Source organism: Dioscorea cayenensis, chromosome 10 (genome assembly GCF_009730915.1).
Source record: "Dioscorea cayenensis subsp. rotundata cultivar TDr96_F1 chromosome 10, TDr96_F1_v2_PseudoChromosome.rev07_lg8_w22 25.fasta, whole genome shotgun sequence".
NCBI classification, from domain to species: domain Eukaryota; kingdom Viridiplantae; phylum Streptophyta; class Magnoliopsida; order Dioscoreales; family Dioscoreaceae; genus Dioscorea; species Dioscorea cayenensis.
In genome coordinates, this window is record NC_052480.1 from 12,522,460 (window position 1) to 12,544,161 (window position 21,702).

At 43.0% G+C, this 21,702-nt stretch overlaps 8 non-coding genes and 39 pseudogenes across 8 annotated transcripts; all 47 read left to right on the forward strand.

Annotated features, from left to right (window-relative positions):
- The first annotated feature begins 320 nt into the window (after positions 1-320).
- Positions 321-474, forward strand: LOC120271025 (annotated as a pseudogene).
- Positions 475-786: 312 nt separating this feature from the next.
- Positions 787-902, forward strand: LOC120271071 (annotated as a pseudogene).
- A 353-nt stretch (positions 903-1,255) lies between these two features.
- LOC120271094 lies at positions 1,256-1,371 on the forward strand (annotated as a pseudogene).
- Positions 1,372-1,696: 325 nt separating this feature from the next.
- On the forward strand, positions 1,697-1,817 carry LOC120271001. The gene has a single exon (XR_005539743.1). It is a non-coding gene; the product is annotated as a 5S ribosomal RNA (ribosomal RNA).
- A 310-nt stretch (positions 1,818-2,127) lies between these two features.
- On the forward strand, positions 2,128-2,245 carry LOC120271054 (annotated as a pseudogene).
- A 337-nt stretch (positions 2,246-2,582) lies between these two features.
- Positions 2,583-2,700, forward strand: LOC120271344. The gene has a single exon (XR_005539957.1). It is a non-coding gene; the product is annotated as a 5S ribosomal RNA (ribosomal RNA).
- Positions 2,701-3,015: 315 nt separating this feature from the next.
- Positions 3,016-3,134, forward strand: LOC120271068 (annotated as a pseudogene).
- Positions 3,135-3,452: 318 nt separating this feature from the next.
- On the forward strand, positions 3,453-3,571 carry LOC120271115. Its single transcript, XR_005539776.1, has one exon. It is a non-coding gene; the product is annotated as a 5S ribosomal RNA (ribosomal RNA).
- A 313-nt stretch (positions 3,572-3,884) lies between these two features.
- LOC120271106 lies at positions 3,885-4,003 on the forward strand (annotated as a pseudogene).
- Positions 4,004-4,305: 302 nt separating this feature from the next.
- LOC120270998 lies at positions 4,306-4,425 on the forward strand. The gene has a single exon (XR_005539741.1). It is a non-coding gene; the product is annotated as a 5S ribosomal RNA (ribosomal RNA).
- A 314-nt stretch (positions 4,426-4,739) lies between these two features.
- Positions 4,740-4,858, forward strand: LOC120271219. Its single transcript, XR_005539840.1, has one exon. It is a non-coding gene; the product is annotated as a 5S ribosomal RNA (ribosomal RNA).
- A 304-nt stretch (positions 4,859-5,162) lies between these two features.
- Positions 5,163-5,280, forward strand: LOC120271082 (annotated as a pseudogene).
- Positions 5,281-5,580: 300 nt separating this feature from the next.
- Positions 5,581-5,697, forward strand: LOC120271130 (annotated as a pseudogene).
- A 306-nt stretch (positions 5,698-6,003) lies between these two features.
- LOC120271108 lies at positions 6,004-6,122 on the forward strand (annotated as a pseudogene).
- Positions 6,123-6,426: 304 nt separating this feature from the next.
- LOC120271122 lies at positions 6,427-6,544 on the forward strand (annotated as a pseudogene).
- Positions 6,545-6,856: 312 nt separating this feature from the next.
- LOC120271014 lies at positions 6,857-6,975 on the forward strand. The gene has a single exon (XR_005539756.1). It is a non-coding gene; the product is annotated as a 5S ribosomal RNA (ribosomal RNA).
- A 308-nt stretch (positions 6,976-7,283) lies between these two features.
- On the forward strand, positions 7,284-7,402 carry LOC120271124 (annotated as a pseudogene).
- Positions 7,403-7,715: 313 nt separating this feature from the next.
- Positions 7,716-7,835, forward strand: LOC120271118 (annotated as a pseudogene).
- Positions 7,836-8,143: 308 nt separating this feature from the next.
- On the forward strand, positions 8,144-8,262 carry LOC120271126 (annotated as a pseudogene).
- Positions 8,263-8,570: 308 nt separating this feature from the next.
- LOC120271072 lies at positions 8,571-8,689 on the forward strand (annotated as a pseudogene).
- A 310-nt stretch (positions 8,690-8,999) lies between these two features.
- Positions 9,000-9,116, forward strand: LOC120271088 (annotated as a pseudogene).
- A 321-nt stretch (positions 9,117-9,437) lies between these two features.
- Positions 9,438-9,556, forward strand: LOC120271041 (annotated as a pseudogene).
- Positions 9,557-9,878: 322 nt separating this feature from the next.
- Positions 9,879-9,994, forward strand: LOC120271036 (annotated as a pseudogene).
- A 311-nt stretch (positions 9,995-10,305) lies between these two features.
- On the forward strand, positions 10,306-10,426 carry LOC120271144 (annotated as a pseudogene).
- A 329-nt stretch (positions 10,427-10,755) lies between these two features.
- LOC120271020 lies at positions 10,756-10,874 on the forward strand. The gene has a single exon (XR_005539761.1). It is a non-coding gene; the product is annotated as a 5S ribosomal RNA (ribosomal RNA).
- Positions 10,875-11,190: 316 nt separating this feature from the next.
- Positions 11,191-11,307, forward strand: LOC120271053 (annotated as a pseudogene).
- Positions 11,308-11,617: 310 nt separating this feature from the next.
- LOC120271060 lies at positions 11,618-11,734 on the forward strand (annotated as a pseudogene).
- Positions 11,735-12,053: 319 nt separating this feature from the next.
- LOC120271148 lies at positions 12,054-12,172 on the forward strand (annotated as a pseudogene).
- A 311-nt stretch (positions 12,173-12,483) lies between these two features.
- Positions 12,484-12,601, forward strand: LOC120271064 (annotated as a pseudogene).
- Positions 12,602-12,913: 312 nt separating this feature from the next.
- LOC120271136 lies at positions 12,914-13,033 on the forward strand (annotated as a pseudogene).
- Positions 13,034-13,341: 308 nt separating this feature from the next.
- On the forward strand, positions 13,342-13,459 carry LOC120271114 (annotated as a pseudogene).
- Positions 13,460-13,785: 326 nt separating this feature from the next.
- On the forward strand, positions 13,786-13,905 carry LOC120271107 (annotated as a pseudogene).
- Positions 13,906-14,225: 320 nt separating this feature from the next.
- LOC120271069 lies at positions 14,226-14,344 on the forward strand (annotated as a pseudogene).
- Positions 14,345-14,667: 323 nt separating this feature from the next.
- Positions 14,668-14,785, forward strand: LOC120271033 (annotated as a pseudogene).
- Positions 14,786-15,102: 317 nt separating this feature from the next.
- On the forward strand, positions 15,103-15,221 carry LOC120271079 (annotated as a pseudogene).
- Positions 15,222-15,537: 316 nt separating this feature from the next.
- Positions 15,538-15,657, forward strand: LOC120271046 (annotated as a pseudogene).
- A 322-nt stretch (positions 15,658-15,979) lies between these two features.
- LOC120271006 lies at positions 15,980-16,095 on the forward strand. The gene has a single exon (XR_005539748.1). It is a non-coding gene; the product is annotated as a 5S ribosomal RNA (ribosomal RNA).
- A 322-nt stretch (positions 16,096-16,417) lies between these two features.
- On the forward strand, positions 16,418-16,534 carry LOC120271076 (annotated as a pseudogene).
- Positions 16,535-16,840: 306 nt separating this feature from the next.
- On the forward strand, positions 16,841-16,959 carry LOC120271057 (annotated as a pseudogene).
- Positions 16,960-17,273: 314 nt separating this feature from the next.
- Positions 17,274-17,391, forward strand: LOC120271031 (annotated as a pseudogene).
- Positions 17,392-17,709: 318 nt separating this feature from the next.
- Positions 17,710-17,827, forward strand: LOC120271117 (annotated as a pseudogene).
- Positions 17,828-18,144: 317 nt separating this feature from the next.
- On the forward strand, positions 18,145-18,261 carry LOC120271089 (annotated as a pseudogene).
- Positions 18,262-18,573: 312 nt separating this feature from the next.
- LOC120271084 lies at positions 18,574-18,692 on the forward strand (annotated as a pseudogene).
- Positions 18,693-19,011: 319 nt separating this feature from the next.
- On the forward strand, positions 19,012-19,130 carry LOC120271142 (annotated as a pseudogene).
- A 311-nt stretch (positions 19,131-19,441) lies between these two features.
- On the forward strand, positions 19,442-19,559 carry LOC120271100 (annotated as a pseudogene).
- A 313-nt stretch (positions 19,560-19,872) lies between these two features.
- LOC120271047 lies at positions 19,873-19,990 on the forward strand (annotated as a pseudogene).
- Positions 19,991-20,303: 313 nt separating this feature from the next.
- Positions 20,304-20,422, forward strand: LOC120271103 (annotated as a pseudogene).
- Positions 20,423-21,702: the final 1,280 nt, after the last annotated feature.

Genomic DNA, 21,702 nt, shown 5'->3' on the forward strand with positions numbered 1-21,702 from the left:
CCATTTTTTTTTGCTCCATCGTTTCACGTATTCATTTTTTCTCAATATGCTTACTCCTTTACAATAATAATAATAATAATAATAATAATAATAAATTTTATTATTATTATCAAAAAATAAAACTCACGACTCTTGTTTCGCTGGTCTTCCCATCGTATTTTTTTTTTCAAACACAAAATCCCGTTTTCCATTGAAGGTCTGTGTTGTAAGAGGATGGCGCGGGTCCCCGACGTTGGAGAAGCTCCATCAGGAGGATCATCGATCTATCTTGGCCTTGTGAGTAAGTCGTCAATTTATTGCAACGCGTGTTCATTTTCATCTGGTGCGATCATACCAACACTAAAGCACCGGATCCCGTCAGAACTCCCAAGTTAAGCGTGTTTGGGACGAGAGTAGTACAAGGATGGGTAGCGTGTTTGGGCGAGAGTAGTACAAGGATGGGTGACCTTCTGGGAAGTCCTCGTGTTGCACCCCATCTCCATTTTTTTTTTGCTCTATCGTTTCCCGTATTCGTTTTTTCTCAATATTCTTACTCCTTTACAATAATAATAATAATAACTTTTATTATTATTATCAAAAAATAAAACTCCGACTCTTGTTTGGCTGGGTCTTCCCATCGTATGTTTTTCAAACACAAAAATCCCGTTTTCAATTGAAGGTCTGTGTTGGAAGCGGATGGCGCAGGTCCCCGACGTTGGAGAAGCCCCATCAGGAGGATCATCGATCTATCTCGGCCTTGTCGATGAAAGTCGTCAATTTATTGCAGCAGCGTGTTCATTTTCATCGGAGTGCGATCATACCGGCACTAAAGCACCGGATCCCATCGAACTCGAAGTTAAGCGTGCATGGCGAGAGTAGTACTAGGATGGGTGATCTCTTGGGAAGTCGTCGTGTTGCACCCCATTTTCATTTTTTTTTGCTCCATCGTTTCCCGTATTCGTTTTTCTCAATATTTTTACTCCTTTACAATAATAATAATAATAATAATAATAATAATAATAATAATAATAATAATAATAATAATAATAAATTTTATTATTATTATAAAAAATAAAACTCCGACTCTTGTTTGTGGGTCTTCCCATCGTATTTTTCAAACACAAAAATCCCGTTTTCAATTGAAGGTACGTGTTGGGAAGCGGATGGCGCTGGGTCCCCGGCGTTGGAGAAGCCACATTAGGGAGGATCATCGATCTATCTCGGCCTTGTCGATGAAAGTCGTCAATTTATTGCAGCAGCGTGTTCATTTTTCATCGGGTGTGATCATATCGAGCACTAAATCACCGGATCCCATCGAACTCCGAAGTTAATCGTGCTTGGGCGAGTAGTACTAGGATGGGTGACCTCCGGGAAGTCCTCGTGTTGCACCGATCTCTATTTTTGCTCCATCGTTTCCCGTGATTCGTTTTTTTCTAAATATTCTTACTCCTTTACAATAATAATAATAATAACAATAATAATAATAATAATAAATTTTATTATTATTATCAAAAAAATAAAACCCCGACTCTTGTTTCATGGGTCTTCCCATCGTTTTTTTTTTTTCAAACACAAAATCCCCTTTTCAATTGAAGGTCTGTGTTGGAAGGCGATGGCGCTGGGTCCCCGACGTTGAGAAGCCCCATGAGGAGGATCATCGATCTATCTCGGCCTTGTCAGTAAGTCGTCAATTTATTGCAGCGTGTTCATTTTAATCGGGTGCGATCATACCGAGCACTAAAAGCACCGGATCCCATCAGAACTCCGAAGATAAGCGTGCTTGGGCGAGAGTAGTACTAGGATGGGTGACATCCTGGGAAGTCCTCTTGTTGCACCCCATCTCCATTTTTTTTTGCTCCATCGTTTCCCGTATTCGTTTTTATCAATATTCTTACTCCTTTACAATAATAATAATAATAATAATAATAAATTTTTATTATTATTATAAAAAAATAAACACTGCGAGCTCTTGTTTCGGGGTCTTCCCATCGTATCAAACACAAAATCCCGTTTTCAATTGAAGATCTGTGTTGGAAGCGGGTGGCGCGGGTCCCCGACGTTGGAGAAGCCCCATCAGGAGGATCATCGATCTATCTTGGCCTTGTCGATGAAGTCGTCGATTTTTTGCAGCGCGTGTTAATTTTCATCAGGTGCGATCGTACCCGACACTAAAGCACCGGATCCCATCAGAACTCGAGTTAGGCGTGCTTGGGCGAGAGTAGTACTAGGATGGGTGACCTCCTGGGAAGTCCTCGTGTTGCACCCCATCTCATCTCCATCGTTTCCCGTATTCGTTTTTTCTCAATATTCTTACTCCTTTACAATAATAATAATAATAATAATAATAATAATAATAATAATAATAATAATAATAATAAATTTTATTATTATTATCAAAAAATAAAACTGCCGACTCTTGTTTCTTGGGTCTTTCCATCGTATTTTTTTTTCAAACACAAAATCCCGTTTTAAATTGAAGGTCTGTGTTGGAAGCGGATGGCGCGGGTCCCCGACGTTGCAGAAGCCCCATCAAGAGGATCATCGATCTATCTTGGCCTTGTCAGTAAGTCGTCAATTTATTACAACGCGTGTTAATTTTAATCGGGTGCGATTATACCAGCACTAAAGCAAAGGATCCCATCAGAACTCCGAAGTTAGCGTGCTTGGGCGAGAATAGTACTAGGATGGGTGACCTCCTGGGAAGTCCTCGTGTTGCACCCCATCTCCATTATTGTTTTTTTGCTCCATCGTTTCCCGTATTCGTTTTTTCTCAATATTCTTACTCCTTTACAATAATAATAATAATAACTTTTATTATTATTATCAAAAAATAAAACTCCCGACTCTTGTTTCGCGGTTCTTCCCATCGTATTTTTTTTTTCAAACACAAAATCCCGTTTTCAATTGAAGGTACATGTTGGAAGCCGGATGGCGGCGGGTCCCCGACGTTGGAGAAGCCACATCAGGAGGATCATCGATCTATCTCGGCCTTGTCAGTAAGTCGTCAATTTATTGCAACGCGTGTTTATTTTCATCGGGTGCGATCATACGGCACTAAAAGCACCGGATCCCATCAGAACTCCGAAGTTAAGCGTGCATGGCCGACAGTATTACTAGGATGGGTGATCTCCTTGGAAGTCGTCGTGTTACACCCCATTTCCATTTTTTTTTGCTCCATCGTTTCCCGTATTCGTTTTTTCTCAATATTCTTACTCCTTTACAATAATAATAATAATAATAATAATAAATTTTATTATTATTATCAAAAAATAAAACTCCCGACTCTTGTTTCGCGGGTCTTCCCATCGTATTTTTTTTTTCAAACACAAAATCCCGTTTTCAATTGAAGGTCTGTGTTGGAAGCGGATGGCGCGGGTCCCCGACGTTGGAGAAGCCCCATCAGGAGGATCATCGATCTATCTCGGCCTTGTCAGTAAGTCGTCAATTTATTGCAACGCGTGTTCATTTTCATCGGGTGCGATCATACCAGCACTAAAGCACCGGATCCCATCAGAACTCCGAAGTTAAGCGTGCTTGGGCGAGAGTAGTACTAGGATGGGTGACCTCCTGGGAAGTCCTCGTGTTGCACCCCATCTCCATTTTGCTCCATCGTTTCCCGTATTTCGTTTTTCTCAATATTCTTACTCCTTTACAATAATAATAATAATAATAATAATAAATTTTTATTATTATTATAAAAATAAAAACTCCCGACTCTTGTTTCGCTGGGTCTTCCCATCGTATTTTTCAAACACAAAAATCCCGTTTTCAATTGAAGGTTCCGTGTTGGAAGCGGATGGCGCGGGTCCACGACGTTGGAGAAGCCCAATCAGGAGGATCATCGATCTATCTCGGCCTTGTCGAGAAAGTCGTCAATTTATTGCAACGCGTGTTCATTTTTCATCGGGTGCGATCATACTGAGCACTAAAGCACCGGATCCCATCGAACTCCGAGTTAAGCGTGCTTGGGCGAGAGTAGTACTAGGATGGTGACCTCACTGGGAAGTCCCTCGGGTTGCACCCCATCTCCATTTGCTCCATCGCTTCCGTGATTTGTTTTTCTCAATATTCTTACTACTTTACAATAATAATAATAATAATAATAATTTTATTATTATTATCAAAAATAAAACTCCCGACTCTTGTTTCACGGGTCTTCCCATCGTGTTTTCAAACACAAAAATCCCGCTTTTCAATTGAAGTTCTCGTGTTGGAAGCGGATGGCGCGGGTCCCCCGACGCTGAGAAGCCCCATCGAGGATCATCGATCTATCTCGGCCTTGTCATGAAGTCGTCAATTTATTGCAACGCGTGTTCATTTTCACTCGGGTGCGATCATACCAAAGCACTAAAAGCACCGGATCCCATCGAACTCCGAGTTAAGCGTGCTTGGGCGAGAGTAGTACTAGGATGGGTGACCTCCTGGGAAGTCCTCGTGTTGCACCCCATCTCCATGCTCCATCGCTTCCGTATTTGTTTTTCTCAATATTCTTACTACTTTACTAATAATAATAATAATAATAATAATAATAATAAATTTTATTATTATTATCAAAAAATAAAACTCCCGACTCTTGTTTCGCGGGTCCTCCTATCGTTTTTTTTTTTCAAACACAAAATCCCGTTTTCAATTGAAGTTCTGTGTTGGAAGCGGATGGCGCGGGTCCCCGACGTTGGAGAAGCCCCATCAGGAGGATCATCGATCTATCTCGGCCTTGTCAGTAAGTCGTCAATTTATTGCAACGCGTGTTCATTTTCACCGGGTGCGATCATACCAGCACTAAAGCACCGGATCCCATCAGAACTCCGAAGTTAAGCGTGCTTGGGCGAGAGTAGTACTAGGATGGGTGACCTCCTGGGAAGTCCTCGTGTTGCACCCCATCTCCATTTTTGCTCCATCGTTTCCCGTATTTGTTTTTTCTCAATATTCTTACTACTTTACAATAATAATAATAATAATAAATTTTATTATTATTATCAAAAAATAAAACTCCCGACTCTTGTTTCGCGGGTCCTCCTATCGCTTTTCAAACACAAAATCCCTGCTTTTCAATTGAAGTTCGTGGTTGGAAGCGGATGGCGCTGGGTCCCCGACGCTGGAGAAGCCCCATCAGGAGGATCATCGATCTATCTCGGAATTGTCAGAAAGTCGTCAATTTATTGCAACGCGTGTTCATTTTCACCGGCTGCGATCATACCAAAGACTAAAGCACCGGATCCCACTCGAACTCCGGGTTAGCGTGCTTGGGCGAGAGTAGTACTAGGATGGGTGACCTCCTGGGAAGTCCTCGTGTTGCACCCCATCTCCATTTTGCTCCATCGCTTTCCCAGATTTGTTTTTTTCTCAATATTCTTACTACTTTTACAATAATAATAATAATAATAAATTTTTATTATTATTATCAAAAAAATAAAACTCCCGACTCTTGTTTCGCTGGGTCCTCCCTATCGCTCAAACACAAAATCCCGCTTTCAATTGAAGTTCGTGGTTGGAAGCTGATGGCGCGGGTCCCCGACGCTGGAGAAGCCCCATCGAGGATCATCGATCTATCTCGGAATTGTCGCAGTCGTCAATTTATTGCAACGCTGTGTTCATTTTCACCGGTGCGATCATACCAAAGACTAAAGCACCGGATCCCATCGTAACTCCGGGTTAAGCGTGCTTGGGCGAGAGTAGTACTAGGATGGGTGACCTCGGGAAGTCCTCGTGTTGCACCCCATCTCCATTTTTGCTCCATCGTTTCCCGTATTTGTTTTTTCTCAATATTCTTACTACTTTACAATAATAATAATAATAATAAATTTTATTATTATTATCAAAAAATAAAACTCCCGACTCTTGTTTCGCTGGTCCTCCTATCGTTTTTTTTTCAAACACAAAATCCCGTTTTCAATTGAAGTTCTGGTTGAAGCGGATGGCGCTGGGTCCCCCGACGCTGGAGAAGCCCCATCAGAGGATCATCGATCTATCTCGGAATTGTCGCAGAAGTCGTCAATTTATTGCAACGCTGCGTTCATTTTCACCGGGTGCGATCATACCACAGACTAAAGCACCGGATCCCACTCGAACTCCGGGTTAGCGTGCTTGGGCGAGAGTAGTACTAGGATGGGTGACCTCCCGGGAAGTCCCTCGTGTTGCACCCCATCTCCATTTTGCTCCATCGCTTTCCCGTGATTTGTTTTTTTCTCAATATTCTTACTACTTTACAATAATAATAATAATAATAATAAATTTTATTATTATTATCAAAAAATAAAACTCCCGACTCTTGTTTCGCGGGTCCTCCTATCGCTTCAAACACAAAAATCCCTGCTTTCAATTGAAGTTCTGGTTGAAGCGGATGGCGCGGGTCCCCGACGTTGGAGAAGCCCCATCAGGAGGATCATCGATCTATCTCGGAATTGTCAGTAAGTCGTCAATTTATTGCAACGCGTGTTCATTTTCACCGGGTGCGATCATACCAAAGACTAAAGCACCGGATCCCATCGAACTCCGGGTTAAGCGTGCTTGGGCGAGAGTAGTACTAGGATGGGGCGACCTCCTGGAAGTCCTCGTGTTGCACCCCATCTCCATTTTTGCTCCATCGCTTCCCGATTTGTTTTTTTCTCAATATTCTTACTACTTTTACAATAATAATAATAATAATAATAAATTTTATTATTATTATCAAAAAAATAAAACTCCCGACTCTTGTTTCGCTGGTCCTCCCTATCGCTTTTTTCAAACACAAAAATCCCGCTTTTCAATTGAAGTTCTGTGGTTGAAGCGGATGGCGCGGGTCCCCCGACGCTGGAGAAGCCCCATCAGAGGATCATCGATCTATCTCTGAATTGTCGAGAAGTCGTCAATTTATTGCAACGCTGTGTTCATTTTCACCGGGTGCGATCATACCAGCACTAAAGCACCGGATCCCATCAGAACTCCGGAGTTAAGCGTGCTTGGGCGAGAGTAGTACTAGGATGGGTGACCTCCTGGGAAGTCCTCGTGTTGCACCCCATCTCCATTTTTGCTCCATCGCTTCCCCGTATTTGTTTTTTTCTCAATATTCTTACTACTTTACAATAATAATAATAATAATAAATTTTATTATTATTATCAAAAAATAAAACTCCCGACTCTTGTTTCGCTGGGTCCTCCCTATCGCTTTTTTCAAACACAAAAACCCGCTTTTCAATTGAAGTTCTGTGTTGGAAGCGGATGGCGCTGGTCCCCGACGTTGGAGAAGCCCCATCAGGAGGATCATCGATCTATCTCGGAATTGTCAGTAAGTCGTCAATTTATTGCAACGCTGTGTTCATTTTCACCGGTGCGATCATACCAAAGACTAAAGCACCGGATCCCATCGTAACTCCGGGTTAAGCGTGCTTTGGGCGAGAGTAGTACTAGGATGGGTGACCTCCGGGAAGTCCTCGTGTTGCACCCCATCTCCATTTTTTGCTCCATCGCTTTCCCGTGATTTGTTTTTTTCTCAATATTCTTACTACTTTTTACAATAATAATAATAATAATAAATTTTATTATTATTATCAAAAAAATAAAACTCCCGACTCTTTGTTTCGCTGGGTCCTCCCATCGCTTTTTCAAACACAAAAATCCCTGCTTTTCAATTGAAGTTCTGGGTTGGAAGCGGATGGCGCGGGTCCCCGACGTTGGAGAAGCCCCATCAGGAGGATCATCGATCTATCTCGGAATTGTCAGAAGTCGCCAATTTATTGCAACGCTGCGTTCATTTTCACCGGTGCGATCATACCAAAGACTAAAAGCACCGGATCCCATCGTAACTCCGGGTTAAGCGTGCTTGGGCGAGAGTAGTACTAGGATGGGTGACCTCCTTGGAAGTCCTCGTGTTGCACCCCATCTCCATTTTTGCTCCATCGCTTCTCGTGATTTGTTTTTTTCTCAATATTCTTACTACTTTACAATAATAATAATAATAATAAATTTTATTATTATTATCAAAAAAATAAAACTCCCGACTCTTGTTTCGCTGGGTCCTCCCATCGCTTTTTCAAACACAAAAATCCCTGCTTTCAATTGAAGTTCTCGGTTGGAAGCGGATGGCGCGGGTCCCCGACGCTGGAGAAGCCCCATCGAGGATCATCGATCTATCTCGGAATTGTCGCAGAAGTCGTCAATTTATTGCAACGCGTGTTCATTTTCACCGGGTAGCGATCATACCAAAGACTAAAGCACCGGATCCCATCGAACTCCGGGTTAAGCGTGCTTTGGGCGAGAGTAGTACTAGGATGGGTGACCTCCGGGAAGTCCCTCGTGTTGCACCCCATCTCCATTTTTGCTCCATCGCTTCCCGTATTTGTTTTTTCTCAATATTCTTACTACTTTACAATAATAATAATAATAATAAATTTTATTATTATTATCAAAAAAATAAAACTCCCGACTCTTGTTTCGCTGGGTCCTCCCTATCGCTTTTTCAAACACAAAAATCCCGCTTTCAATTGAAGTTCTGTGGTTGAAGCGGATGGCGCGGGTCCCCGACGCTGGAGAAGCTCCCCATCGAGGATCATCGATCTATCTCGGAATTGTCAGGGAAGTCGCCAATTTATCGCAACGCTGTGTTCATTTTCACCGGGTGCGATCATACCAAAGACTAAAGCACCGGATCCCATCGAACTCCGGGTTAAGCGTGCTTTGGGCGAGAGTAGTACTAGGATGGGTGACCTCCGGGAAGTCCTCGTGGTTGCACCCCATCTCCATTTTGCTCCATCGCTTCCCGTGATTTGTTTTTTTTTCTCAATATTCTTACTACTTTACAATAATAATAATAATAATAAATTTTTATTATTATTATCAAAAAAATAAAACTCCCGACTCTTTGTTTCGTGGGTCCTCCCTATCGCTTCAAACACAAAAATCCCGCTTTTCAATTGAAGTTCCGTGGTTGAAGCGGATGGCGCTGGGTCCCCGACGCTGGAGAAGCCCCCATCGGAGGATCATCGATCTATCTCGGAATTGTCGCGAAAGTCGTCAATTTATCGCAACGCTGCGTTCATTTTCACCGGTGCGATCATACCAAAGACTAAAGCACCGGATCCCATCGAACTCCGGGTTAAGCGTGCTTGGGCGAGAGTAGTACTAGGATGGGTGACCTCCTGGAAGTCCTCGTGTTGCACCCCATCTCCATTTTGCTCCATCGCTTTCCGTGATTTGTTTTTTTCTCAATATTCTTACTACTTTACATAATAATAATAATAATAATAATAAAATTTTTATTATTATTATCAAAAAAATAAAACTCCCGACTCTTTGTTTCGCTGGGTCCTCCCTATCGCTTTTTGTTTTCAAACACAAAAATCCCGCTTTTCAATTGAAGTTCTGTGGTTGGAAGCGGATGGCGCTGGGTCCCCGACGCTGGAGAAGCCCCATCGAGGATCATCGATCTATCTCGGAATTGTCAAGAAGTCGTCAATTTATTGCAACGCTGTGTTCATTTTCACCGGTGCGATCATACCAAAGACTAAAGCACCGGATCCCACTCGAACTCCGGGTTAAGCGTGCTTGGGCGAGAGTAGTACTAGGATGGGTGACCCCCTGGGAAGTCCTCGTGTTGCACCCCATCTCCATTTTTGCTCCATCGCTTTCCCGTGATTTGTTTTTTTCTCAATATTCTTACTACTTTTACATAATAATAATAATAATAATAAATTTTTATTATTATTATCAAAAAAATAAAACTCCCGACTCTTTGTTTCACTGGGTCCTCCCTATCGCTTTTTGTTTTTTCAAACACAAAAATCCCTGCTTTCAATTGAAGTTCCGTGGTTGGAAGCGGATGGCGCTGGGTCCCCGACGCTGGAGAAGCCCCATCGGAGGATCATCGATCTATCTCGAATTGTCAGTAAGTCGTCAATTTATTGCAACGCGTGTTCATTTTCACCGGGTGCGATCATACTAGCACTAAAGCACCGGATCCCATCGTAACTCCGGGTTAAGCGTGCTTGGGCGAGAGTAGTACTAGGATGGGTGACCTCCGGAAGTCCTCGTGTTGCACCCCATCTCCATTTTTGCTCCATCGCTTCCTCGTATTTGTTTTTTTCTCAATATTCTTACTACTTTTACAATAATAATAATAATAATAATAAATTTTATTATTATTATCAAAAAAATAAAACTCCCGACTCTTTGTTTCATGGGTCCTCCTATCGCTCAAACACAAAAATCCCGCTTTTCAATTGAAGTTCCGTGGTTGGAAGCGGATGGCGCTGGGTCCCCGACGCTGGAGAAGCCCCATCAGAGGATCATCGATCTATCTCGGAATTGTCAAGAAGTCGTCAATTTATTGCAACGCTGTGTTCATTTTCACCGGGTAGCGATCATACCAAAGACTAAAGCACCGGATCCCATCGTAACTCCGGGTTAAGCGTGCTTGGGCGAGAGTAGTACTAGGATGGGTGACCTCCCTGGGAAGTCCCTCGTGTTGCACCCCATCTCCATTTTTTTTTGCTCCATCGCTTTCCCCGTGATTTGTTTTTTTCTCAATATTCTTACTACTTTACAATAATAATAATAATAATAATAAATTTTATTATTATTATCAAAAAAATAAAACTCCCGACTCTTTGTTTCGCTGGGTCCTCCCTATCGCTTTTTTTTGTTTTCAAACACAAAAATCCCTGCTTTTCAATTGAAGTTCCGTGGTTGGAAGCGGATGGCGCGGGTCCCCGACGTTGGAGAAGCCCCATCAGGAGGATCATCGATCTATCTCGGAATTGTCAGTAAGTCGCCAATTTATTGCAACGCGTGTTCATTTTCACCGGGTGCGATCATACCAGCACTAAAGCACCGGATCCCATCGAACTCCGGGTTAAGCGTGCTTGGGCGAGAGTAGTACTAGGATGGGTGACCTCCCTGGGAAGTCCCTCGTGTTGCACCCCATCTCCATTTTGCTCCATCGCTTTCCCGTGATTTGTTTTTTTCTCAATATTCTTACTACTTTACAATAATAATAATAATAATAAATTTTATTATTATTATCAAAAAAATAAAACTCCCGACTCTTTGTTTCATGGGTCCTCCCTATCGCTTTTTTTTGTTTTTCAAACACAAAAATCCCGCTTTCAATTGAAGTTCCGTGGTTGGAAGCGGATGGCGCTGGTCCCCGACGCTGGAGAAGCCCCATCGAGGATCATCGATCTATCTCGGAATTGTCGGTAAGTCGTCAATTTATTGCAACGCGTGTTCATTTTCACCGGGTGCGATCATACCAGCACTAAAGCACCGGATCCCATCGTAACTCCGGGTTAAGCGTGCTTTGGGCGAGAGTAGTACTAGGATGGGTGACCTCCGGAAGTCCTCGTGTTGCACCCCATCTCCATTTTTGCTCCATCGCTTCCCGTGATTTGTTTTTTTCTCAATATTCTTACTACTTTACAATAATAATAATAATAATAATAAATTTTATTATTATTATCAAAAAATAAAACTCCCGACTCTTGTTTCGCGGGTCCTCCTATCGCTTTTTTCAAACACAAAAATCCCGCTTTCAATTGAAGTTCCGTGTTGGAAGCGGATGGCGCTGGGTCCCCGACGCTGGAGAAGCCCCATCAGAGGATCATCGATCTATCTCTGAATTGTCAAGAAGTCGTCAATTTATTGCAACGCTGTGTTCATTTTCACCGGGTGCGATCATACCAAAGACTAAAGCACCGGATCCCATCGAACTCCGGGTTAAGCGTGCTTGGGCGAGAGTAGTACTAGGATGGGTGACCTCCTGGAAGTCCTCGTGTTGCACCCCATCTCCATTTTTGCTCCATCGCTTTCCCGTGATTTGTTTTTTTCTCAATATTCTTACTACTTTACAATAATAATAATAATAATAATAAATTTTATTATTATTATCAAAAAATAAAACTCCCGACTCTTGTTTCGCTGGGTCCTCCCTATCGCTTTTTGTTTTTCAAACACAAAAATCCCGCTTTTCAATTGAAGTTCTGTGGTTGGAAGCGGATGGCGCGGGTCCCCGACGCTGGAGAAGCCCCATCAGAGGATCATCGATCTATCTCTGAATTGTCGAGAAGTCGTCAATTTATTGCAACGCTGTGTTCATTTTCACCGGGTGCGATCATACCAAAGACTAAAGCACCGGATCCCATCGTAACTCCGGGTTAAGCGTGCTTTGGGCGAGAGTAGTACTAGGGATGGGTGACCTCCTGAAGTCCTCGTGTTGCACCCCATCTCCATTTTTGCTCCATCGCTTCCCGTATTTGTTTTTTTCTCAATATTCTTACTACTTTTACAATAATAATAATAATAATAAATTTTATTATTATTATCAAAAAAATAAAACTCCCGACTCTTGTTTCGCTGGGTCCTCCCTATCGCTTTTTTCAAACACAAAAATCCCGCTTTTCAATTGAAGTTCCGTGGTTGGAAGCGATGGCGCTGGGTCCCCGACGCTGGAGAAGCCCCATCAGAGGATCATCGATCTATCTCGGAATTGTCAAGAAGTCGTCAATTTATTGCAACGCTGTGTTCATTTTCACCGGGTGCGATCATACCAAAGACTAAAGCACCGGATCCCACTCGAACTCCGGGTTAAGCGTGCTTGGGCGAGAGTAGTACTAGGATGGGCGACCTCCGGGAAGTCCTCGTGTTGCACCCCATCTCCATTTTGCTCCATCGCTTCCCGTATTTGTTTTTTTCTCAATATTCTTACTACTTTACAATAATAATAATAATAATAATAAATTTTTATTATTATTATCAAAAAAATAAAACTCCCGACTCTTTGTTTCGCTGGTCCTCCCTATCGCTTTTTTTTTCAAACACAAAAATCCCGCTTTCAATTGAAGTTCCGTGGTTGGAAGCGGATGGCGCTGGGTCCCCGACGCTGGAGAAGCCCCATCGAGGATCATCGATCTATCTCTGAATTGTCAAGAAGTCGTCAATTTATCGCAACGCTGTTCATTTTCACCGGTGCGATCATACCAAAGACTAAAGCACCGGATCCCATCGTAACTCCGGGTTAAGCGTGCTTGGGCGAGAGTAGTACTAGGATGGGGCGACCTCCCGGGAAGTCCTCGTGTTGCACCCCATCTCCATTTTTGCTCCATCGCTTCCTCGTATTTGTTTTTTTCTCAATATTCTTACTACTTTACAATAATAATAATAATAATAATAAATTTTATTATTATTATCAAAAAATAAAACTCCCGACTCTTTGTTTCACTGGGTCCTCCCTATCGCTTCAAACACAAAAATCCCTGCTTTCAATTGAAGTTCGTGGTTGAAGCGGATGGCGCTGGGTCCCCGACGCTGGAGAAGCCCCATCAGAGGATCATCGATCTATCTCGGAATTGTCGAGAAGTCGTCAATTTATTGCAACGCTGTGTTCATTTTCACCGGTGCGATCATACCAAAGACTAAAGCACCGGATCCCATCGAACTCCGGGTTAAGCGTGCTTGGGCGAGAGTAGTACTAGGATGGGTGACCTCCTGGAATGTCCTCGTGTTGCACCCCATCTCCATTTTTGCTCCATCGCTTTCCCGTGATTTGTTTTTTTTCTCAATATTCTTACTACTTTTACAATAATAATAATAATAATAATAAATTTTATTATTATTATCAAAAAAATAAAACTCCCGACTCTTTGTTTCGCTGGGTCCTCCCTATCGCTTTTTTTGTTTTCAAACACAAAAATCCCGCTTTTCAATTGAAGTTCCGTGTTGGAAGCGGATGGCGCTGGGTCCCCGACGCTGGAGAAGCCCCCATCAGAGGATCATCGATCTATCTCTGAATTGTCAAGAAGTCGTCAATTTATTGCAACGCTGTGTTCATTTTCACCGGGTAGCGATCATACCAAAGACTAAAGCACCGGATCCCACTCGTAACTCCGGGTTAAGCGTGCTTGGGCGAGAGTAGTACTAGGATGGGTGACCTCCCGGGAAGTCCTCGTGTTGCACCCCATCTCCATTTTTGCTCCATCGCTTCCCGTATTTGTTTTTTTTTCTCAATATTCTTACTACTTTACAATAATAATAATAATAATAATAAATTTTTATTATTATTATCAAAAAAATAAAACTCCCGACTCTTGTTTCATGGGTCCTCCCTATCGCTTTTTGTTTTCAAACACAAAAATCCCGCTTTTCAATTGAAGTTCCGTGGTTGGAAGCGGATGGCGCGGGTCCCCGACGCTGGAGAAGCCCCCATCGAGGATCATCGATCTATCTCGGAATTGTCGAGAAGTCGTCAATTTATTGCAACGCTGTGTTCATTTTCACCGGGTAGCGATCATACCAAAGACTAAAGCACCGGATCCCATCGAACTCCGGGTTAAGCGTGCTTTGGGCGAGAGTAGTACTAGGATGGGTGACCTCCCGGGAAGTCCTCGTGTTGCACCCCCATCTCCATTTTTGCTCCATCGCTTCCCCGTGATTTGTTTTTTTTCTCAATATTCTTACTACTTTACAATAATAATAATAATAATAATAAAATTTTATTATTATTATCAAAAAAATAAAACTCCCGACTCTTGTTTCATGGGTCCTCCCTATCGCTTTTTTTGTTTTCAAACACAAAAATCCCGCTTTCAATTGAAGTTCTCGTGTTGAAGCTGGATGGCGCTGGGTCCCCGACGTTGGAGAAGCCCCATCAGGAGGATCATCGATCTATCTCAATATTGTCAGTAAGTCGTCAATTTATTGCAACGCGTGTTCATTTTCACCGGGTGCGATCATACCAGCACTAAAGCACCGGATCCCATCGAACTCCGGGTTAAGCGTGCTTTGGGCGAGAGTAGTACTAGGATGGGTGACCTCCGGGAAGTCCCTCGTGTTGCACCCCATCTCCATTTTTGCTCCATCGCTTCCCGTGATTTGTTTTTTTCTCAATATTCTTACTACTTTACAATAATAATAATAATAATAATAAATTTTATTATTATTATCAAAAAATAAAACTCCCGACTCTTGTTTCACGGGTCCTCCCTATCGCTTTTTTGTTTTCAAACACAAAAATCCCTGCTTTCAATTGAAGTTCCGTGTTGGAAGCGGATGGCGCTGGGTCCCCGACGCTGGAGAAGCCCCATCGGAGGATCATCGATCTATCTCGGAATTGTCAAGAAGTCGTCAATTTATTGCAACGCTGTGTTCATTTTCACCGGGTGCGATCATACCAAAGACTAAAGCACCGGATCCCATCGTAACTCCGGGTTAAGCGTGCTTGGGCGAGAGTAGTACTAGGATGGGTGACCTCCTGGAAGTCCCTCGTGTTGCACCCCATCTCCATTTTGCTCCATCGTTTCCCGTATTTGTTTTTTCTCAATATTCTTACTACTTTACAATAATAATAATAATAATAATAAATTTTATTATTATTATCAAAAAATAAAACTCCCGACTCTTTGTTTCGCTGGGTCCTCCCTATCGCTTTTTTGTTTTCAAACACAAAAATCCCGCTTTTCAATTGAAGTTCTCGGTTGGAAGCGGATGGCGCTGGGTCCCCGACGCTGGAGAAGCCCCATCGAGGATCATCGATCTATCTCGGAATTGTCAAGAAGTCGTCAATTTATTGCAACGCTGCGGTTCATTTTCACCGGGTGCGATCATACCAAAGACTAAAGCACCGGATCCCACTCGAACTCCGGGTTAAGCGTGCTTGGGCGAGAGTAGTACTAGGATGGGTGACCTCCCGGGAAGTCCCTCGTGTTGCACCCCATCTCCATTTTTGCTCCATCGCTTCCCGTGATTTGTTTTTTTCTCAATATTCTTACTACTTTACAATAATAATAATAATAATAATAAAATTTTTATTATTATTATCAAAAAAATAAAACTCCCGACTCTTGTTTCACTGGGTCCTCCCTATCGCTTTTTGTTTTTTCAAACACAAAAATCCCTGCTTTCAATTGAAGTTCCGTGGTTGGAAGCTGGATGGCGCTGGGTCCCCGACGCTGGAGAAGCCCCATCGAGGATCATCGATCTATCTCGGAATTGTCGGTAAGTCGTCAATTTATTGCAACGCGTGTTCATTTTCACCGGGTGCGATCATACCAGCACTAAAGCACCGGATCCCATCGAACTCCGGGTTAAGCGTGCTTGGGCGAGAGTAGTACTAGGATGGGCGACCTCCGGGAAGTCCTCGTGTTGCACCCCCATCTCCATTTTTGCTCCATCGCTTCCCGTGATTTGTTTTTTTCTCAATATTCTTACTACTTTACAATAATAATAATAATAATAATAAATTTTATTATTATTATCAAAAAAATAAAACTCCCGACTCTTTGTTTCACTGGGTCCTCCCTATCGCTTTTTTGTTTTCAAACACAAAAATCCCGCTTTTCAATTGAAGTTCCGTGTTGGAAGCGGATGGCGCTGGGTCCCCGACGCTGGAGAAGCCCCCATCGAGGATCATCGATCTATCTCTGAATTGTCAAGAAGTCGCCAATTTATTGCAACGCTGTGGTTCATTTTCACCGGGTGCGATCATACCAAAGACTAAAGCACCGGATCCCATCGAACTCCGGGTTAAGCGTGCTTGGGCGAGAGTAGTACTAGGATGGGCGACCTCCGGGAAGTCCTCGTGTTGCACCCCATCTCCATTTTTGCTCCATCGCTTCCTCGATTTGTTTTTTTCTCAATATTCTTACTACTTTACAATAATAATAATAATAATAAAATTTTATTATTATTATCAAAAAAATAAAACTCCCGACTCTTTGTTTCATGGGTCCTCCCTATCGCTGTTTTCAAACACAAAATCCCGCTTTCAATTGAAGTTCCGTGGTTGAAGCGGATGGCGCGGGTCCCCGACGCTGGAGAAGCCCCATCGGAGGATCATCGATCTATCTCGAATTGTCGAGAAGTCGTCAATTTATTGCAACGCTGTGTTCATTTTCACCGGTGCGATCATACCAAAGACTAAAGCACCGGATCCCATCGAACTCCGGGTTAAGCGTGCTTTGGGCGAGAGTAGTACTAGGATGGGTGACCTCCCGGGAAGTCCTCGTGTTGCACCCCATCTCCATTTTTGCTCCATCGCTTCCCGTATTTGTTTTTTTTTCTCAATATTCTTACTACTTTTACAATAATAATAATAATAATAAATTTTATTATTATTATCAAAAAAATAAAACTCCCGACTCTTGTTTCGCTGGGTCCTCCCTATCGCTTTTTGTTTTCAAACACAAAAATCCCGTTTTCAATTGAAGTTCTGTGTTGGAAGCGGATGGCGCTGGGTCCCCGACGCTGGAGAAGCCCCATCGAGGATCATCGATCTATCTCGGAATTGTCAAGAAGTCGCCAATTTATTGCAACGCTGGTTCATTTTCACCGGGTGCGATCATACCAAAGACTAAAGCACCGGATCCCATCGAACTCCGGGTTAAGCGTGCTTGGGCGAGAGTAGTACTAGGATGGGTGACCTCCCGGGAAGTCCTCGTGTTGCACCCCATCTCCATTTTGCTCCATCGCTTTCCCGTGATTTGTTTTTTTCTCAATATTCTTACTACTTTACAATAATAATAATAATAATAATAAATTTTATTATTATTATCAAAAAAATAAAACTCCCGACTCTTTGTTTCACTGGGTCCTCCCTATCGCTTTTTGTTTTTCAAACACAAAAATCCCGCTTTCAATTGAAGTTCCGTGTTGGAAGCGGATGGCGCTGGGTCCCCGACGCTGGAGAAGCCCCATCGAGGATCATCGATCTATCTCTGAATTGTCAAGAAGTCGACAATTTATTGCAACGCTGTGTTCATTTTCACCGGGTGCGATCATACCAAAGACTAAAGCACCGGATCCCATCGAACTCCGGGTTAAGCGTGCTTTGGGCGAGAGTAGTACTAGGATGGGTGACCTCGGGAAGTCCCTCGTGTTGCACCCCATCTCCATTTTGCTCCATCGCTTCCCGTGATTTGTTTTTTTTCTCAATATTCTTACTACTTTTACAATAATAATAATAATAATAAATTTTATTATTATTATCAAAAAAATAAAACTCCCGACTCTTTGTTTCGCTGGGTCCTCCCTATCGCTTTTTTTGTTTTTCAAACACAAAAATCCCTGCTTTCAATTGAAGTTCTGTGGTTGGAAGCGGATGGCGCGGGTCCCCGACGCTGGAGAAGCCCCATCGAGGATCATCGATCTATCTCGGAATTGTCAAGAAGTCGTCAATTTATCGCAACGCGTGTTCATTTTCACCGGTGCGATCATACCAAAGACTAAAGCACCGGATCCCATCGAACTCCGGGTTAAGCGTGCTTGGGCGAGAGTAGTACTAGGATGGGTGACCTCCTGGAAGTCCTCGTGTTGCACCCCATCTCCATGCTCCATCGCTTCCCGTATTTGTTTTTTTTCTCAATATTCTTACTACTTTTACAATAATAATAATAATAATAATAAATTTTATTATTATTATCAAAAAAATAAAACTCCCGACTCTTGTTTCTCATGGGTCCTCCCTATCGCTTTTTGTTTTCAAACACAAAAATCCCGCTTTTCAATTGAAGTTCGTGGTTGAAGCGGATGGCGCGGGTCCCCGACGCTGGAGAAGCCCCCATCGAGGATCATCGATCTATCTCTGAATTGTCGAGAAGTCGTCAATTTATTGCAACGCGTGTTCATTTTCACCGGTGCGATCATACCAAAGACTAAAGCACCGGATCCCATCGAACTCCGGGTTAAGCGTGCTTGGGCGAGAGTAGTACTAGGATGGGTGACCTCCCGGGAAGTCCCTCGTGTTGCACCCCATCTCCATTTTTGCTCCATCGCTTTCCCGTGATTTGTTTTTTTTCCTCAATATTCTTACTACTTTACAATAATAATAATAATAATAAATTTTTATTATTATTATCAAAAAAATAAAACTCCCGACTCTTTGTTTCGCTGGGTCCTCCCTATCGCTTTTTGTTTTTCAAACACAAAAACCCCGCTTTTCAATTGAAGTTCCGTGGTTGGAAGCGGATGGCGCGGGTCCCCGACGCTGGAGAAGCCCCATCGAGGATCATCGATCTATCTCTGAATTGTCAAGAAGTCGCCAATTTATCGCAACGCTGCGTTCATTTTCACCGGTGCGATCATACTCAAAGACTAAAGCACCGGATCCCATCGAACTCCGGGTTAAGCGTGCTTGGGCGAGAGTAGTACTAGGATGGGCGACCTCCGGGAAGTCCTCGTGGTTGCACCCCATCTCCATTTTTGCTCCATCGCTTTCCCGTGATTTGTTTTTTTTCTCAATATTCTTACTACTTTTACAATAATAATAATAATAATAAAATTTTATTATTATTATCAAAAAAATAAAACTCCCGACTTTTGTTTCACGCTGGTCCTCCCTATCGCTCAAACACAAAAATCCCGCTTTCAATTGAAGTTCTGCGGTTGAAGCGGATGGCGCTGGGTCCCCGACGCTGGAGAAGCCCCATCGGAGGATCATCGATCTATCTCGGAATTGTCGAGAAGTCGTCAATTTATTGCAACGCTGCGGTTCATTTTCACCGGGTGCGATCATACCAAAGACTAAAGCACCGGATCCCATCGTAACTCCGGGTTAAGCGTGCTTGGGCGAGAGTAGTACTAGGATGGGCGACCTCCGGGAAGTCCTCGTGTTGCACCCCATCTCCATTTTTGCTCCATCGCTTCCCTCGTATTTGTTTTTTTCTCAATATTCTTACTACTTTACAATAATAATAATAATAATAATAAATTTTATTATTATTATCAAAAAAATAAAACTCCCGACCTTTTGTTCTCATGGGTCCTCCCATCGCTTTTTCAAACACAAAAATCCCGCTTTCAATTGAAGTTCCGTGGTTGAAGCTGATGGCGCTGGGTCCCCGACGCTGGAGAAGCCCCCATCGAGGATCATCGATCTATCTCTGAATTGTCAAGAAGTCGTCAATTTATCGCAACGCTGTGTTCATTTTCACCGGGTGCGATCATACCAAAGACTAAAGCACCGGATCCCACTCGAACTCCGGGTTAAGCGTGCTTGGGCGAGAGTAGTACTAGGATGGGTGACCTCCTGGAAGTCCTCGTGTTGCACCCCATCTCCATTTTGCTCCATCGCTTTCCCGTGATTTGTTTTTTTCTCAATATTCTTACTACTTTTACAATAATAATAATAATAATAATAAATTTTATTATTATTATCAAAAAAATAAAACTCCCGACTCTTTGTTTCACTGGGTCCTCCCTATCGCTTTTCAAACACAAAATCCCCGCTTTTCAATCTGAAGTTCTGTGGTTGAAGCGGATGGCGCTGGGTCCCCGACGCTGAGAAGCCCCATCGGAGGATCATCGATCTATCTCGAATTGTCAAGAAGTCGTCAATTTATTGCAACGCTGCGTTCATTTTCACCGGGTGCGATCATACCAAAGACTAAAGCACCGGATCCCATCGAACTCCGGGTTAAGCGTGTTTTGGGCGAGAGTAGTACTAGGATGGTGACCTCCTGGAAGTCCCTCGTGGTTGCACCCCCATCTCCATTTTTGCTCCATCGCTTCCCGTGATTTGTTTTTTTCTCAATATTCTTACTACTTTTACATAATAATAATAATAATAATAAATTTTATTATTATTATCAAAAAAATAAAACTCCCGACTCTTGTTTCGATGGGTCCTCCCATCGCTCAAACACAAAAACCTGCTTTTCAATCGAAGTTCCGTGTTGGAAGCTGATGGCGCCGGTCCCCCGACGCTAGAGAAGCCCCCATCGTGAGGATCATCGATCTATCTCGGAATTGTCAGCAAGTCGTCAATTTATTGCAACGCTGTTCATTTTCAACTGGAAAATGCGATCATACCAAAGACTAAAAGCACCGGATCCCATCGTAATCTCGGGTTAAGCGGCTTGGGCGAGAGTAGTACATAGGATGGGCGACCTCCCGGAAGTCCTCGTGTTGCACCCCATCTCCATGCTCCATCGCTTCCTCGTAGATTTGTTTTTTCTCAATATTCTTACTACTTACAATATATAATAATAATAAATTTTTATTATTATTATCAAAAATAAACTCCCCGACTCTTGTTTCAAGGGTCCTCCTATCGCTCAAACACAAAATCCCTGCTTTTCAATTGAAGTTCTCGGTTGAAGCGGATGGCGCTGGGTCCCCGACGCTAGAGAAGCCCCCATCAGAGGATCATCGATCTATCTCGGACTCTGTCGTAAGTCGTCAATTTATTGCAACGCTGTGTTCATTTTCACCGGTGCGATAAGCATCAAAGACGCAAAAGCACCGGATCCCACTCGTAACTCGGGTTAAGCGTGCTTGGGCTAGAGTAGTACTAGGATGGGTGACTCCGGGAAGTCCTCGTGTTGCACCCCATCTCCATGCTCCATCGCTTCCCGTATTTGTTTTTCTCAATATTCTTACTACTTTTACAATAATAATAATAATAAATTTTTTTATTATTATACAAAAATAAAACTCCCGACTCTTGTTTCACTGGGTCCTCCCTATCGCTTTCAAACACAAAAAACCCGCTTTCAATTGAAGTTCTGCGTTGAAGCTGGATGGCGCGGGTCCCCGACGTTGGAGAAGCCCCATCAGGAGGATCATCGATCTATCTCGGAATTGTCAGTAAGTCGTCAATTTATTGAAACGCGTGTTCATTTTCACCTCAGGCGATCATACGCCAAAGACTAAAGCACCTCGGATCCCATCGTAATCCGGGTTGCTTGCTTGGGCGAGGAGTAGTACTAGGATGGTGATCATCCTGGAAGTCCTCGTGGTTTGACACCCCATCTCCAATGCTCC